Source organism: Lepus europaeus, chromosome 13 (assembly GCF_033115175.1).
Source record: "Lepus europaeus isolate LE1 chromosome 13, mLepTim1.pri, whole genome shotgun sequence".
In the NCBI taxonomy this organism is placed as follows: Eukaryota; Metazoa; Chordata; class Mammalia; order Lagomorpha; family Leporidae; genus Lepus; species Lepus europaeus.
In genome coordinates this window covers 55,868,279-55,885,538 of record NC_084839.1, presented here as the reverse complement: position 1 = coordinate 55,885,538, position 17,260 = coordinate 55,868,279, and positions in this window count along the sequence as shown.

Genomic DNA, 17,260 nt, shown 5'->3' with positions numbered 1-17,260 from the left:
GCATTTGAGTGGTTTCTGGCTCTTAGTGATTATAAATAAAAGTGCTTTAAATATTTATGTGCAGTTTGTGTGTGCTCACGTATGAAGACATGGGTGTGTGATTCCCTTGGGTGCACAATTGCTGGATCATATGGTAAATGTATGTTTATAGCAAACTGCCAAATGACATTCCGAAGTGATTTGACCATTTTGCATTCCAACCAGAAATGTTTGAGGATCTCGGTTGCTCCACATCTTTGTGAGCATTTTGTATTGTCAGTTTTCTTTAATTTGAGAAATTCTGATGCATATGAAGTGACCTCATAGTTTTAATTTGCATTTCCCTAATGGCTAATAATGTGGAGTGATTTTTCATGTGTTTATTTTCTATTCATTTTTCTTCTGTGGGGCGGTGTCTGTCCAAATCCTTTGCCTATTTTCTTGGGTGGGGATGGGTGGGATGGGAGCATTGTTTGTACTTCTCATCATACCATGTTTTTGCTAGTCAACACCTACCACTTTGTAACATGAAACTACAGTGATCAATCAGCTCCCATCATCTCAAATATTCCTTTTAGTGCCTGATGTGTCAGCTTTATTAGAGGCAAGAAAGAGAGGCAAAGCACACTACCGTTAAGTCAGCTTAACTTACCAAGAAGGTTTCCTTTCAGCTTGGTGGCAAGAAGTCCAATATGGTCTAGTCCTCCATGTATTCTTTTCATCTCTGCCCTTCAATTTCTAGCATACTCCTTCTCAGCCTTATCCCTTTTTGTGTTGATTCAGCACAAATAAGCCTTTGACCTAGGGCTCATTTTACCCACAGAATCCTCTACCCATCCCTGCAAAGTTGCATAGCTGTGGTGTGGCTCCCCATTCAGGTTTCCTTTCAAATGTCTCCTACTTTCTTCCCCCCACATCCTCCTGCTTTATTTATTTATTTGCAGTATTTATCACAATCTGGTATACTGTTTTAGTCATTTCTTTCTGCATTTCCTGTCTCCTACAACTGACATATAAGTCCCATGAAAGCAGGACTTTGACCTGTTTTGTGTGTCTGCTGGATTCCCTAGTCTAGAATAGCGCTGAGGATATAGCAGCCGCTCAGGAAATTGTGGGTAGAATTAATAAGTCTTAAAGAGATGGGCAAGAGAAATACTAAATAGCTGGGTTGGAAGTTTTTAGGCAGGCCTGCACATCATACCAGAGCTGGCCTGCTCCCTGCACTTAAAAGTTTACTAAGCTACTTCACATTTGACCCATGTGAATCACAAAGCAAAGCTTCCTTGGCCTAATCCAAATGGATGTGATAGCCATTAAAAAACAAAAACAGACAAACAAAACCAACTCCAACATGGAAGCAAACAGAGGTGGCAATGACTGACCTTGTTTGAGGCCCTCTGCCCCATTCCTCTTGTCTCTGGCTGGTTTATGTGTGCCACAAAGCACAAGCAACTCTGAGTTCATTCTCCCTCAGGAAGGATTTGAGAGTGGGCTCAGCCTTTTCTTGGGATTTCCTTGTCTTTTGCCTTGGACTGTTCCAAGCTTGTTCTTTTATTCACCCTTTCTTTTTCATGTTGCATACGCAGGACGTTTAATTGCTTACTTCTCTGTTGGGTTCCCCTGAAGACTGGAGCAAGAATGGGGAAAGGTGGATCTGCGTACGCAATGGGTGCCCTTGAATTAAATGTCTCCAGGTTTAGGAGCTTTGGGAACTTACTCTTCTTTGATGGAGCTTAGATTATACTCGAGTCAAGAATAGATTCTCTCTACATTCTCAAACTTCTTAATGTTTCCAAAGAGTTTTCCATACTGATTCAAATCCAAATTCCTGAATATTGATACTGTTGACCTTACTGTAGACTAATTTGGGAAAATTGAGAAAATTCTAGAAGTAGCCAGTCAACCAATCAAATGAACAAACATTCACCAATAAATGGCTGTCTGAAATCAAGAATATTTTGAGTACCCAAAAGTATGGGAAAAGGGTTTTAGAAATACATTGCTTCTTTTTTTAATTTGATATAGATATTCAGATTTTATAATACAGTTTCAGCTCAGAAATGATGGGAAGAAAATGACAGTCTAATCTACATTAATAAAACCCAAAATAGTATTCAGGCCTTTATATTGTCAAGATTTCACGAATGGGAGCTGGTGTTACAAAGAGCAAAGGGACATTGTCTGTAGCTTTTCCCTTGGGCTGGGTTCCTTCACAGAGTGGAGCCTTGCAGATTCTGGTTTTCAGAAATCTCCTAAGCTGAGTATGTTTCAGAGCTGATCTTTGCCTCCTCAGTGATCTTAAGCAAAATTATGAAAATCTTCCCAAATCCTGATTTTATAACACCATGAAATACTGACAGTGATGCTTTGGGAGGTTAATGATGGTCTAATTATCTTGCACCAATAAGGAAAAAGGAGTCAGCCTTTTGGCAAGATTATGTCAGAATCAGTCAGATAATATAGATATTTCTATCTCCACACATTTTCTAAAGGGGGATGTTGCTGCTTTAATTAAATGTTATATGAATACATTTCAAATAGATCCAAACACAGGGCAAACTCTGTTTCAGGACTGCTGCTCCTACATTTAAAACAAATTTGAGATGCAATTTAAAAAAAAAAAAACAGATAATAGGGAAGAAAAACTAAAATAACTCGAAAGAAATAGAATATAGTAGCTCATCATTACACTAATATATCAAACAATGTGATCTTAGCTTAATTATCCCCTTGGAGAGTTGAGAAAACTAAGCACAACCTTCAATTTACAGCTGTTTGGTGCCGGGAACCTGAAATATTATTTAAGAAGAAGGGGGGAAAAAGTTTATTTATTGTGACCTCCTCTCAGTTTTTATTCATCGAGGAAAATCCGTATATTCACAAATGAGGGCTATTCATCGCTGGGCCGCAGCATTCTTCAGCTGTCCAGGCCTACATCAACCGCACTTCTCCAGCTTTTGTGTGCATCTCGAAGGCTCTTCATCCAGATTGTTCATCATCTTGATGGTCGAGCTTTATCTTGCTTTTGTGCAGCTGCATTCCGCTTATCCAAAGTGCTGAGGGAGACGGGGGAGAGGGAGAGAGAAAAGAGCGAGTGGGAGAGCAGGAGCCAGGGTGCAGGAGAGAGTGGGAGAATAGAAAGGAGAAAAGGCAATGGCCGGTGCACATATGAGGATAATTTGTAGTTTCTCAATAATAATAATAAAAAAAGGAGGACAGGCTAATTACTGGCTTAACTAGGGCAGCCTGTGGATCTTCATGTCAAAAGGACTGCCGTAATTATTTGCCATCAAAGCACATTCATATTGTGGCACAAAAGAAGGGCCTTTTGCAAATGGATCTTGCTAATAAACAGGGCTGAGGGGAGCATTATGTGTCTCCCTGGTTGCAGGCACATTAACACAGTGACATGGAGCATAACTCCGGGCCTGAGGAAAAAAACACCAGAATGATAATTATCCCCCTACCCTCCCCAGCCTCCCTCTCCTTTCCCTTTGTGTTGGGCGAGGAAGCTGAACATGACCTACTGGAGGGCCCAAGGCAGGCTATTAGTGACCCCTGAGCCCTGACAAGGTGCCTCTGTTCTTTTAAAAGCTGCCTCTTGATGTCAGGAGGGCCACGTGGACCAGCAGGCTCCGCTTGAAATGGTCCAGCAAACACTTCAGTCTTAAAGACACCTGGGAGGTCATGACCAATTGAATGCAGATGAAGACAGCAGAGACAAGGCTCCGTTGAATCCTGGGATGGCAGTCCTTCCCCTGCCCGTCTCGTTGGCTTCTTCTTTGTCCATGCTTGCTCAAAAGCACCCATTTAAGGCCTCAAAGCTCCATTCAGGGCAAGAAAGTGGCTCTCCTTTTCTCTTAGTAAGTGAAGAGAGTCTTGCCTGCTTGCCATAGAATAATTTATGGAAGGAAAATTATGGGACAATAATGTGAAAGAAATCTAGGGAAAAGGAGCTAAAGATGCATGCAAACCCAACCCCCTAGATGAACCCTTCTTCTAGCAGATGGAAACACGCATGTGGCCACAGATGCGGGGTTGCTGGCAGCCCTGCGGAGTGGCCAGCACTGGCTGCTTTTCTTGCTTCTTGCTGGGCAGGTGGCGAAGGCTCCTCTGCAGGGCATGCTCGAGCAACAAGGCTGGCACTGGGCCCTCCACCGATGGTGGAGTTTGCAGGAGCTGCATGTCCTCTCTGAAGGCTGCAGGCTTGTTCTGGTCCCACACGGAGCAGTGGCTAGTGATGAGAAGGGCCAGTCACCTCCTTGGGAAAGGCACCCGAGGTGATTCAAACTAGATCTTTTTACTTCCTCTTCCCTTTCCGTCTTATGGTTGTGCTATGGGAGGCATCTTCTGACACCAAGCGGGCATCCCAGAATCCAGAAGGTGGGGGCAAGTATTCTATTTTACACGCACCAAGAAGCAAACCCAATCCCAGTAACTCTTATTTTACCCAGCAGAGGAATTAAGAGTGAAATTTGCATTGCAAAAGAATTCTTGCTTCACAAAAGCCAGCTTCCCCAAGCATTTAAATATTTAATTATTTCAAAGGCTGGAGGTAGATAAACTTCAAGTTAAAATGTTATGAGCCATTTCTAATGGAAGATCTACCAGGGAAGACTTTGAAACATTAAAAGATGTGTATCTGTATGAAAACAAGATTAAGGGGTTTGAGGATTTGGCTAACGACCTTTCAGGAGTGTGCTGTCTTTCTGAAGCAGCTTGTGAATTTGGATGTCACACACTCTTAGGTTATAAATTTTGAAGCAATCAATCTCTTCTTGCCTTCCTGCTCGCTCTTTGACTTTTTCTTTTTCTTTTCAAGTAGCCTTAAGGAATTGGGGTATGGACATGCTAATTATAGATCATAGATTTTCCAAACTGCTAAAAATGGTAAAGCCAAAAAAAAAAAAAAAAAAAAAAAACCATATGTTGAAACCACACTATTTCTTCTTTTATCTCTTTAGCCTGGCTCTCTTTCTCTGGAACTCTAACTTCTTCTGTATAACTGCCCACAAGACCGCTACACTCACGTGTCTAACGTGTCTCAAACTCTATACTTCCAGAATGGAACTTTAGGTGTCCTGTCTTCAAACTCACTCTCTTCTCTTTGACCAATCTCCATTAGTGGTAACTGTAATTTCCCAGTAAGGTCAGAAACCTTATCATCATTTTTGTCTCCTCTCTTTCCCTCACCTATCTGTCAGAAAATGCTGTTGCCTGTACCTTCAAATTATGCTCAGAATCTCAACATAACTTGGTCACCTCCATTGATACCTTGGTCTGAGGTGCCATCCATAGATTAACACCATTAGTCCAATAGCATTGTTAGCACATCTCCTACCGCTCTTGGATCTGTTCCCAACAGCCAAAGTGGTCCTTCTAAACTACATTACTCAGATTGAAAGTCTGTTATAAGGGCCCATGAGGGTCCCTGGCATAATCTCCCATTTTCCCTTTCCATGGTTATTCTATTCCAGCTATGGTGCCTCTGTATTTCCCTCCTAACACATAGCAACAGTGTTCCCGTATTAATTTATTCCAATTCCTCACCACCCAGTCATTTTTCAGATTTATCTTCATGGTGCCTAATCTACCACCTTATTTAAAGCTGCAACCTTCTTTCCTGCTCCCAACACCCGAGATCCCCCTTGTTCCTGCTATATTTTTCATTTTTTCCTTTTATTTTTTTATTTAAATATTTGTGTATTTATTTGTAAGGCAAAGTTACAGAAACAGGAAGAGATAGAGAGATCTTCCATCTGCTGGTTCATTCCCCAGATGATTGTGATGGCTAGGGCCTGGGCCGAGACAAAGAACCAGGAGCTTCATCTGGGTCTTCCATATAGGTACCCGAGCCAAAGCACTTGGGCCATCTTCTGCTGCTTTCTCAGGCACATTAGCAAGGAGCAGGATAGGAAGTGGAGCAGTCAGGACTTGAACTGGTGCCCATATGGATTACCAGTGTTGCAGGTGGCAGCTTAATCTGCTATGCCACAATGCTGGCCCCTATTTTTCATTTTTCAAAAAAAAAATTGAACATAGGGTATGATTTATGTATTCTAATTCAGTTATTCCTCTTGTTTATTTTTGTCTCATAAGCTTTAGAAGGGTAGAATTCTTTTTTTTTTTTTTTTTTTGCACTGATGTCTTCCCCAGTATGTGGAAGAGTGTCTGGAATATAGTAATTGCTCAATATATTTATGGCACGAATTTTGAATAAATGGATGCGAAGGCTTAGGGAAATAGAGATTAGTAGTAATGATTAAAAACAAACTGAGGCAAATCCAGAAGGTGTTTAAAAGGGAGAACAAAACTTGCCATGGTAAAACAAGTCCAGGACAAGGATGCTGGATTACTACACAGTCAGGCCTATTCTAGACATTGCTTTCTTCCAGTTGTGGTAGTTTCATTTACATAGTGCTCTTCCCCATGGCGGGGTGTGTGTGTGTGTGTGTGTGTGTGAGAAACAGGAAAGAGTATAATAAAATAACAAGAGAATTTAGGTTTGTTTTGATTTTTCTTATATAACCAAAACTGTTTTCCTCCTCTGCATCAATTATTGTGGAATTACAACGATCTCCTCCTTTCCCTACAGTATTCCAAACAGCAAGCACTAGCGTTAGCAAGATATAAAAGAATGGACCAGCTTCAAATATGTTTGCCTTATCCACCTCAAGTGATAATCTAGTAACATTTATTTTACCATTTAATCATTCACAGAGCAAACCACTGACATAGCCGCTAGTTCTTAATTCCAGTGCTGGACTCAAGCCAGTAATTTGCAAGGGTACTACAAAACATTTGTGAAAAATGGAATTAAAAGGTAAGTTTATATTGGTGCAAAAAAAAAATGAAATCCCTGCACATGAAATATATTAAATAGTTTGTGAAAATGTAGTATGAAAAACTATGCATGGATTTCCAAATTTTGCATCAGAATGAATTTGTGTTTTAATTGCATTTTCCATGAAATTTTGAAGTATCCCCTGTCTCTATTTCCATCCTTCTGTAGCTATCTGTCTTTATCTCCATATATCAATATCTTAATCAAAAATTAAAGAATGTGAGAGGGAGCATTTGAATAAAGATAACTAGTTTTAATCAGAATAACTCATTACTACAGGATGCTTTAATAACAAAGAGGAAAGCAGGAAAAGAGAAAATGGAATTAGACAAGGATGCCATTTTGGGCTGGGGTTAAATCCCAAGGAGATCCGTGGTTCTCAAAACGAAGCATGAATTTCCCTGGCTCCCAAATCAGAAGAGCTATTTCTCTCAACTGTGGGCAGGTCCTCTCAGCCTTCAGCACTGTTGAAACAGAGTCTGGGTTTGCCTCAGGGCGCCTAGCCCATGTCTACCTAGAGTAGAGAGGTAGCAGGACACCCAGGATGTGAGGACCAGTGTAGTCACCACCAGATGCAGACCTCCCTTTAGCACACAGGAGTCCCTTGCAAATGCTGAAATACTTGCTTTTACTTTAATGAGTAGGGAGGGAAGCTATTATTGTTCATGATTTCCCCCTTTCCTGTGTACCTGTAAGCTCTGTGAGCATCCTGCAGAACATTAGCAAATTCATGATTCAGCTTACACCGCTATTGTGAAGAAGAATCATTTGTTAGCTTAAGTAAAACTTGGATTAATTACAACTGTCTGTGAAAATATTGACTAAAGAGGGCTTTAGTATACATTTAAGAAAGGCAAAAATCTCACAGACTCATGAAATTTCAGGCCTTTTTGTTTGTTTGTTTGTTTATCAGTAGGAGGTGGGGCAGTTATAAATACTAAAGCTTTGCTTCAGCTGAGTAATGGTACAGGAAAAAATAGTTCAAGTTTCCAATGAGTTTCTTTTGCTAAGTTTTTCCCCTGCCCTGAGGGGTACCTCTGAACAATGTGTGTAGAAGGGTAGATGAGCAAGACTAAAAAATGCATCTAAGGTGGTTTTCTTGCAGAGCTGTCTTTCTGTTTTCTCTCCCTTTTTGTGTGACATTGAAAGAAATTGTCCTAGAAAACCTTATGGGAACAGCTCTGGAAAGATCAGTTTTCTGTGGCTTCACATACTGTCGAATGGTACTGAAACGGCATGTTGTGACATAGGTTTAGTGTTGATCTTAAGTTCCCAAAGTTTGGGTTCCCTATCCATGTTTTCTGTTTCTTAATGTAGTGATGATCAAGACAATTTACTTTGGTTTGAAATTACATTGGTTTAGAAAACATGCCTCCATCACAAGTGGAGGAGTCTTTGCAGAAGAGACAACACCGTTTTTTCTTTGAAAAACTGGAAGTAGAACTCCTAAAAGTAGAACTCATGAAAGTAGAGCTCCCATTGTGGGCCTAAACATCTTGAGCTGTGTTTAACAATATCCCCAGGCTACATTTTCAGGGGCTCTCCTGCAAACAAAGGAGATGTCCACCCCACCTCCTATAGCCTGATTCTTAAAACCTAGTGGAATCTGCCATGTAATTGTCTCCATTTGGAGAAGGCTTTCTATGTGTCTGAACCTCTTATGCCCTCATGTTCCTGAGCAAGCCTTTGCAAAGAGCAGTCAGTGTGCAGGAGGTCAGTGGAATGGACGCCATGGTCCAAGACTCCCAACAATGAGCAGGAACAAGCAGAGTCCCAATGCTTAGGGCTTGGTTCAAAAGAGACGATACCTGTGTAGATCTGCCTGCTCATTAACACCCTTGAGCTATATGGATGGATTTATTCTTTAGTGAAAGGTAGTCACCAACAGAATTTGAGAGAAAAATCCAGACATTGAACTTGGGTTTTCAGGATGAATTTGTTATTGTTCTTCTCTTTTTTCTTTTTAAGATTTATTTTATTTATTTAAAAGTCAGAGTTACAGAGAGAGAGTTCGTTCTTTCATCCACTGGTTCACTCCCCAAATGGCCACAACAGCTAGGGCTGGGCCGATCATAAGCCAGGATCCAGGTCTCCCATGTGGGTGCAGGGGCCCAGGCGCTTGGGCCATCTTCCACTGCTTTCTCAGGTCATATCAGAGAGCTGGATCAGAAGAGGAGTAGCTGAGACCATATGGGATTCTCGTGCCGCAGGCCAAGGCTTAACTTACTATGCCACAGCACCAGCCCCGTTATTGTTCTTACAGCAGTAAATAAAATAGCTTCATATTTATTATCTTCCTAAAAGGCAATATGTATGTGTTTTTGCCTTTTCCTTCTGGAAAATCTAAATATACATATGCACATACCTACACATGGACTTGTATATATGTGTATATCTATGTGTGTAACTTATTCTTTGATATTTTATCACCTGGTTAAAGCAATGAAAGTGGTCTTATTCTCCTTTCCTTCTAGACAACCACCCTCCTTCTGTTAAAAAGGAAGATTATGATGATGGTTCAGTATATGGAAAACCATGGACTCTGCACTTGGCTAAGTTAGAATTTTGGCCCTATCACTTGCTATCGGTGTAGCCTTCGCCTGTTGGCTCAGTTCTTTTAATCTTTTGGTTCCTTGTTTGCGAATCTTTCTTACTTGCTAGGGTTGTTGGGAAACTTAAGTGATACAATGTAATCAAAGAGTTTAGAACATGGCCGGTCCTCAACTGTGACTGTTAGTATTAGGTAGTGGTGCTATTAACTTTCTGCTTAATTCCAAATTTGCTTATGTTGTCCTTCCTTATCTCCTGTATTAGTTTAGAGAAGAAACAGCAACTGCTTTTGAGACTAATTCTTGGAGACTGCATCCTACTTCCTAGACCACTGCTCTGTCAAGTAGTCAAGTATTTCCTCTTAATTGGTTCTCCAATCTATGTGGTCACGTATCTTCCACATGTAAACAGCCATTCTCTATTGATTCCTTCTTTCTTCACCACCCTTTCTTTTGCACTCTTCAGTCCTGTAGTCTGTGGTATCTCCTTAATCCCTTTATTGAAGCTACTTATAAAAGCCCCCACTGGGAGTTGGCATTGTGCTGTAGTGGGATAAACTGCTACATGCGACCCTGGCAATCCATATGGATGCCAGCTTGTGTCCTGGCTGCTCCACTTCTGATCCAGCTCCCTGCTTATGGCCTGGGAAAGCAGTGGAGAATGGTCCATGTGGGAGAGCTGGATGAAACTCCAGGCTCCTGGCTCTCACCTTACTCAGCCCTGGCAGCTGTGGCCATCTGGGAACTGAACCAGCAAATGGAAGATTTTTCTCTGTAACTGTCATACAAATAAATATTTTTTTTTAAAAAGTCCCCACTGATTCCTGATTGGCACTGTCATTTAAAATCAGCCCAGCTCCAATACCACATCCTTAGGAAGCACAAGGTGATACTGCCCTTTTTTGCACTTCCACAAGACTTTTTAGCATCTATATTATGGCACTTACATTGTATTGCTATTGGGTTTCTTTCTATCTTGCTTGTTAAAAGATGAATGTCTTGCAGGGGAGAGGCTGGGCTTTATTCCTCAAGGCTATGTTGAAGGATAAATACACACAAATTTTGTTGACCCCAAAGACTGTTGTTCCAAAGAGGAAACTTGACATAAAAAGTTGTCTTTTTATACACCAGAGTCCCTAAATGCTGCTTATGGATGCCTTGTTTTGTTTAGTGAGTGTTGTCAGGACATCTCTGACATTGCCATCAGCTAGTCAGCAAAAGTTTATTTGCTATTTTGTGCCATCATGCTTAATGGAGACCAAGCCAGTTCCTGCCCCTAGGGCTGGTTGAAGATTCAGGGACTTGTGAATTGTGATGTCCCTTCCTATATAACATAGGAAACACTTAGATTTTATAGCTTAGTAATTAGAACTCCTTGCACAGAGAAGTTCTGCTAGAAATTTCTATAATTTTTCAATGGAGTAGAAAAATACATTTCTCTCCTTACAGATTGATCTAATGAATTCAATTAAATTTATAATACATATTTCTAGCTTATACATTAAATGATTGGATAATGTGGGTAATTTTGAATGAGATTATTATTCAAATACTAATTATTCAAATACCCAGTGTCTGTGGACTTAGTCAAGTCTTTGCATGAAAGGTTTTGTGCAGATGACATAGATCTAGAAGAAAGTAATAAGCACTGGGAAAAATATCCACTTTGAAAAGTTTTATAAGGTCATCTGTTGATAAAGAATTATGGAAAATCCTCAGTTTAGAGGGGTTTTAAAAATAGTCTATAAAAATGTATGTATAAACAGTAGTCTGTCATTACTTCCAGTCTCAATATGTGATTTTTTCCTTTCTGAGGTTTTTATTCCTGGAGATATATGTATGCATGTGTGTGTATATATATACATATATATATATGTGTGTGTATATATATATATATATACACACACACATATATTCCTAACTCAGAGAACTGCTGTTGATTGAACAAGAGATACATTTGAAATATCCTTATCACAGTCATTATGAAACTTTTGAAAAACTCAGTACCCTGCTTTGAAAATATTTAAAATGATGTAATGCATTATCAGTACAAGATAATAAGGTATAGTTTGTTTTGAAACTAATATCATTGCTGAAGTACAAAGCATATTTCTTTCCCACCTGGGGTTTTAAAAAGAAAAATATGATATAATCACCCCAACCGAGGTGCTGGAAGAACTAGAGGCACCTGTTAACATCTTTCAGTTGATAAATTTGAATGAATACCTGTATTATCAAGCCTTTCCATGCTTGGGGTAAACTATGACTTTTAAATTTTTTCTGAGTGGCTGAAATAGTTTTATTCTCTCTTTGTTGGTGCCATCTTTTCAACAGCTTGGGAACACCAACATTTTCTTGCTGAGAATGATGACAAAGATGTCTTTTTTACTTTCAATCCCACGGCAGCCTGAACAATATCTCACAGCTATAAATGCTCCACAGATATTTATTGTGGGTCTAGATGGAGGGGGCGTGGTTGCTTTGCATGTGTACGTGACCCCTGTGGTCTGAAGTCATGGTAGTTTCCCATTTGAAGAGCACTTTCTCTGTCTTCCTGCTTTTGTTCTCAATCTAAGCAGTGACTCTTCCATGGTTACACAGAGAAAATTTGAGGCTCTGAGAGATGACTCTCAGAGAAGTTATGCCTTTGATAAAGTTTGTTTTCAGTCTGCTTAGATCAATTCTCTGTCCAGCTGGTCTCCCTCTTCTACTAAGCTTTTCATTTCTTTATTTACTTCAAAGTTCATATCTTAGTCTGTTTTGTGCCATTTAAACAGAATATCACAGCCTGGATAATTTATAAAGAAATGTATCTTCCATGGTTCTGGAAGATGAAAATTCCAAGATCAAAGTGCTGGCATCCGGTGAGGCACTTCTTGCTGGTGTCTTCACATGGCAGAAAGCAGAAAGGAAAGAGATAACCAACTCCTTCCACTGAGCCTCTTCAGAGGCGCCTCATCCCGTTCATGAGCAAGGAGCCCTTCTTGCCTAATTGTCTCCTAAATGCTCCACCTCCTATGGTGCCTGGATTTTGGAAAGGACATACTCAAGTGATAGCAATTGGGTGATAATTTGTATTTTAATTGCAGTCAGTTCTTTAAAGAAAAGGAGTAGCTCTCTACTTAGTAACTTCCAATATTGGTCAGCAGGTAGGGGGAGATGTTTGGGGTCAATAAGGATTTCCTAAGATCTCTTGAAGTCAGTTGAGTTATGCAACCCTATTCTCTGCCAACACATTAGGTGAGCTGTAAAACTGAGTATTATTCAATGTTGGACAAAGGGAATTCCCACAGACTTGAACTGGAGTTTCCCTTATTAAACATTAAAAAATTATGACAAAGAATTTTGAATTGGTTGGATACAAGTTTATTTTTTTTTCTTACAAACTAGCCCCCTTCTCCCATACATGCACACACACACATACTCACAAAGGCACATACTTCTTACCAATGACGTCTACCAACACTTCATTCTGTCAGTCTCTTGATCCTATTCAGCACTTGGGTCAGAGACCCGGCTGAAAATGTACCTCCTCCCCAAGCATTGAATCTGCACAGCATTTATGAGGATTCTGACTGCATCCCATGTTTGTGTTTACTTGGATTAGACTTGGGACTGTCTCTGACAGCAAATGTCAGCCCTTTGGCCTATGACATACCTAGAAGAAGCTGAGGAATATCCAGGTCATGTAATCTTTTTTGTAGAAAACGATTTGCTCCAGTCATTCTCCTCTCTGAAATAATGTCGATTTATAGGCTTGATTTCATAATCAGGGTGAACTTTTGTTAATGTTTCATGGCTTAGATATATATGGTAGAGCCATGGACCCAGTGGTGATATTAGTAATAAAGACAATATTTTTTATATCACTATATCAATATAAAAAGAGTTATAGACTTAACATTTGTAAAAAAAAAAAAAAAAAGTCCAGGTTAACAGTTACCTTCTCTGCCACTAACTCACTGTTGGCAATATTTCACATACTCACATAGTTTATGTACCAGGACCAGTCTCTGGCAAGAGCAATCAAAGACATACACAAGAAAACAAATGCTTACTTTTTTCCCTCATTCTTCCTCACTTTTCATTTCTCCCTCCTCCTCATTATTTCTTCGAAACTCTGAGTCAATATCCAGCCGGGGGCTGTGTCCTTTCAGAGCCAAAGCGCAGTATTTGAACTTTGCTATCACATAACACTTTCCAAGGCTGCTTGTCTGAAATGACTTAATTTGCACGGCAGGACCAGCCCTGAACCCACAAATACTCCAAAAAGCCACAGTGAGCCAGGGCAGCAGACCTATTACTAATTTTTTATTAAAATCCCTGAGGCACCCAACACTGGGCCCCAAAGCAGGTTTAATAATAGACAACATACAGCACATTTTTCTTGTATTGCCATGTAATCAAATCTGAAGCTGCTGTTCACTTTCTTTGTTTTACCTAGAGGACCAGCTTCCAATTTAGTTGTGGCCTACTCTAAACTGATTTTTCATTGTAATTAATGCCTACTTTGGCCTCAGCCACTTACACAACTTTCCATTAGAGGTTTGCAGCCATCCACAGGGTATTTTACTAAGTTACCCTCACAGACCTGCTATGACTGCAATTTTGTTAACGTCTTTCTTTTTATTATTATTTTTTACAAAGTATTTTTAAATTGCTGAGCTAAATTGTGTTTTTAAAATTTTGTCCTCTGTGCTACACCTATTACAGTGTGTTTGGGCTAGGGTACAATTTGGGGAAACACACAGAGAAGCCCATTTACTACCTCCACTGCCCCCCAAAACTCCAGCCTTTAAGTGATTTCAGAGAGTGGAACTTATTTAGGTCCACATGGGCTGTGACTGATTTTCTCTCTGTGTTTTGTGCTGTCCCTTTCCTCTGAAGTCATAACCTGAGGTTTAAAGTTCTTCAGAGGATGTAAGGAGACATCTGCAAACATACGGGTGGCAGCCTTACCACCATTAACCTTAAAAAAGATTATGGCACTGGGCCCAGGGTCAGATTGAATGGATGAAAAAGTGTATGTCAGGCCTTTGCTGCTCCCTCAACCTTTCTCTCTTGGCTGGGCTGACATTTTCAGTGACTTTTCTTAGAGCCTTGCTTAGACTGGCTTCCTAGAAAATTCTGGATCTGTTTACTACCTGTCTTCTTCCAACTCCTGGCAACTCCACCCACCAGTGTGTCTAAATTGCAAGGAACAACTTCCAGAAATGAGAGCCCTCTGGCTTCTTAGAGTACCGTTTCCACCTGAGGGTATTGGTCTCAGGAGCAGCCAGTGCATCACTGAGGTCCATCAACACGTCATTCAGAACATGAACCTTCTACAGTAAGGAGCTTGGGGGGAGGGGCTTGCCCTTCAAAGGCCTTGGCCAGGAAGATTCTAAGGCTTCTGTGTGGTTTTTATCCCTTACAATTTAAACACTGAGAGTTTACCCTATAGGTGTGATGGGGGAAAAAATTGCCAACTTTCTGGTAATGAGCAATGAATTCCCTTAGCTAATACAGCTTACAAAAATTCTGCTGGTCATTGAATATAATGATTCTTTTCCTAATACTTAGTAGTCATGTCTCCTTGGATAACATTTTACACTGCTAGCTTTTTAAAATTGTATCTGTGGTCTCTTTTGGTCACATCTACCACATGATTTGTGGAATTTGGAAAGTATACAGAGACTTAATGGAGCCCTGTATCTGTGTTGTGACTGTCAGCAACGGGGTAATGTTTGATAAAGGAGAGCACATAGGTAGGATGTGCAAAAGTTGAGATTCTGTGCTGTTTCCCACCCCTTTCTTATTTATTGAACAAATAAGGCCGGCTGGTCCTCATTAGATGGTGTGGCCTCATCAAATGTGTGGCAGGTCCTTCTGTCTTTCTCAGTAAGGACTTGTGGGCATCAACAGATAAACAGAAGCACTCAGATAAAGTGCTTGATGATTCATATTTTTTAACATAGAAACATAGCACCATCAGTTATCTTTCCCTTGAGAAGACAAAGTGAGGAGACTGATGTGTGTATATGAGGCTTGAGAAATCAGGGAGTTTGCTTAGACTCACACCTCATGCATCTTGTGTTTGCATTCATACATATAAATCATCTAAACTCATTTAAATATAGAGTGACACTGAAAGAGGAGTGGATTTGTAATTCATCAGGTGATATGCTTTGCTTCTAGTTGAAGGGATCTTATGTCCTATCGATAGCATGTGTTATAAGTACAGAAGACCAGAAAGGAATCTCAACCAACATATTGAGATGCAAATCTCTAAAAGTTTAGTTAAGAAAAACTCAATTACAGTGGTGTATTTTATTTGTCTGTTTTCCCAGTCCCTCCCTTCTGCAGTATGGAACCACCAGGATCGCTGCTGCCTGCTTTATGGTGTGATTACCTGTCATCCCTTCACTCCTTCTCCTCCCAACCACTGCTAGCACCCTGCCACCCCCTGTTGTGCATTGATTGGCTCCTGTTTTAAAGAACTGCCTGGCAGTGAATATCAGAGACTGCCTAGTGCCAGTTCCAACAAATAGAGACAGTCTGCCTCTGTCCTTCTTCACCAACATCAGGGTGATTTTATTCCACCCTTATTTTCAAGTTAAAATATGAAACTTGACTCTCTGGCTTTAGAATGCCTCAGAACAATTGGAAATCCCCTTTAGTGTGTTCTTCGGAAGTGTGTGTGTGTGTATGTGTGTGTGTGTTTAAGATGAAGGGCAAGGGGATATTCTACTTGGGTCATTGACAGATGTTAGAATTTTCTAACAGAACAATTGAATATCATACCAGGTGCCCAACCAAAACATCTCTTCCCGGCACCTAAGTGGAATCAGATGGATGTAGCACAAATGCATTTTTGTTTAACTGTGAATGGGATATTTTTTGCCTTCCTGACATAAGGAAAGGTTCTGAGCATTAGATAGTGTTTGGGTGATTGTGGCTGGCCTGGCCAAATGGCACGCATGCTGGGCTGTTTGGAACCCCTTTCACAACACTGAATGCAACTGCAAGGGTTCTTTTGAGTTATGGGAATGAGTTGGCACCCATGACTGTTTCATGCAAACAGACTGCAGAGCTAATCTAACTCAACACCCTTACTTTGTAGATGGGGAAAATGAGACACAGTCTAGTTAGTGAAATTGCCCAAGATTCCACAACCAGTCACTGAGTCCATTTTTGAATGCAATCCAGCTCCTTGTAGGATGTTCTCTGCCTCCATTACACAAATACTTCCAAGAATCCCCATCAAAGCCCAGGGCCACACAAGAAAGGGAAATACTGAATTTAGAAAAGCCCTTTCAGAAACCACGTAATAGGCATCAACAGCAAAAGTCCCAGTATGAGCCTCCAAAAACTTTGCTGCTAGAGCAGCCATTTGGAATAGATTTGGAATAGCTTTCAAAACAATGGTTGGTGTTGTGGTGATCATGGCGTTGGGAGCTGGGGTGTCTGCGGAGTTTTGTAATATTAATGTGCATTGAATTTATCTAGGGAGCTATTTAAAATGCAGATGTCTAGAGCTCTGCCCCTAGTTGGGAATTCCATAAGGCAGTGCACGATCAGCTGTGTTTGACTGGACAATAGGTACTGAATGTTACTCCACGAGGCCAATGGTTTTCAGGGCTAGTAGTATCAGTGGTGCAAGACGATTGACTGCCTCCATTAAGCCAAATATGTGTTTGTGTTTAAGGACCAGGAGAAGTGGTCAATAAACATATAATCAATAAATCAGTTGAATTCAGAATTGGCAGATGCTGTAAGACATAATAAATGGATATATGGTTGTGTGGAACTGTACTTGCTCGTATGGAAAGAGTTGGATTTTCTTAGCTCAAGGTTGAGAGGAAGAAACTGCAAACATCCATGGGGTGAATGGGGGCCTGAAGAAGCA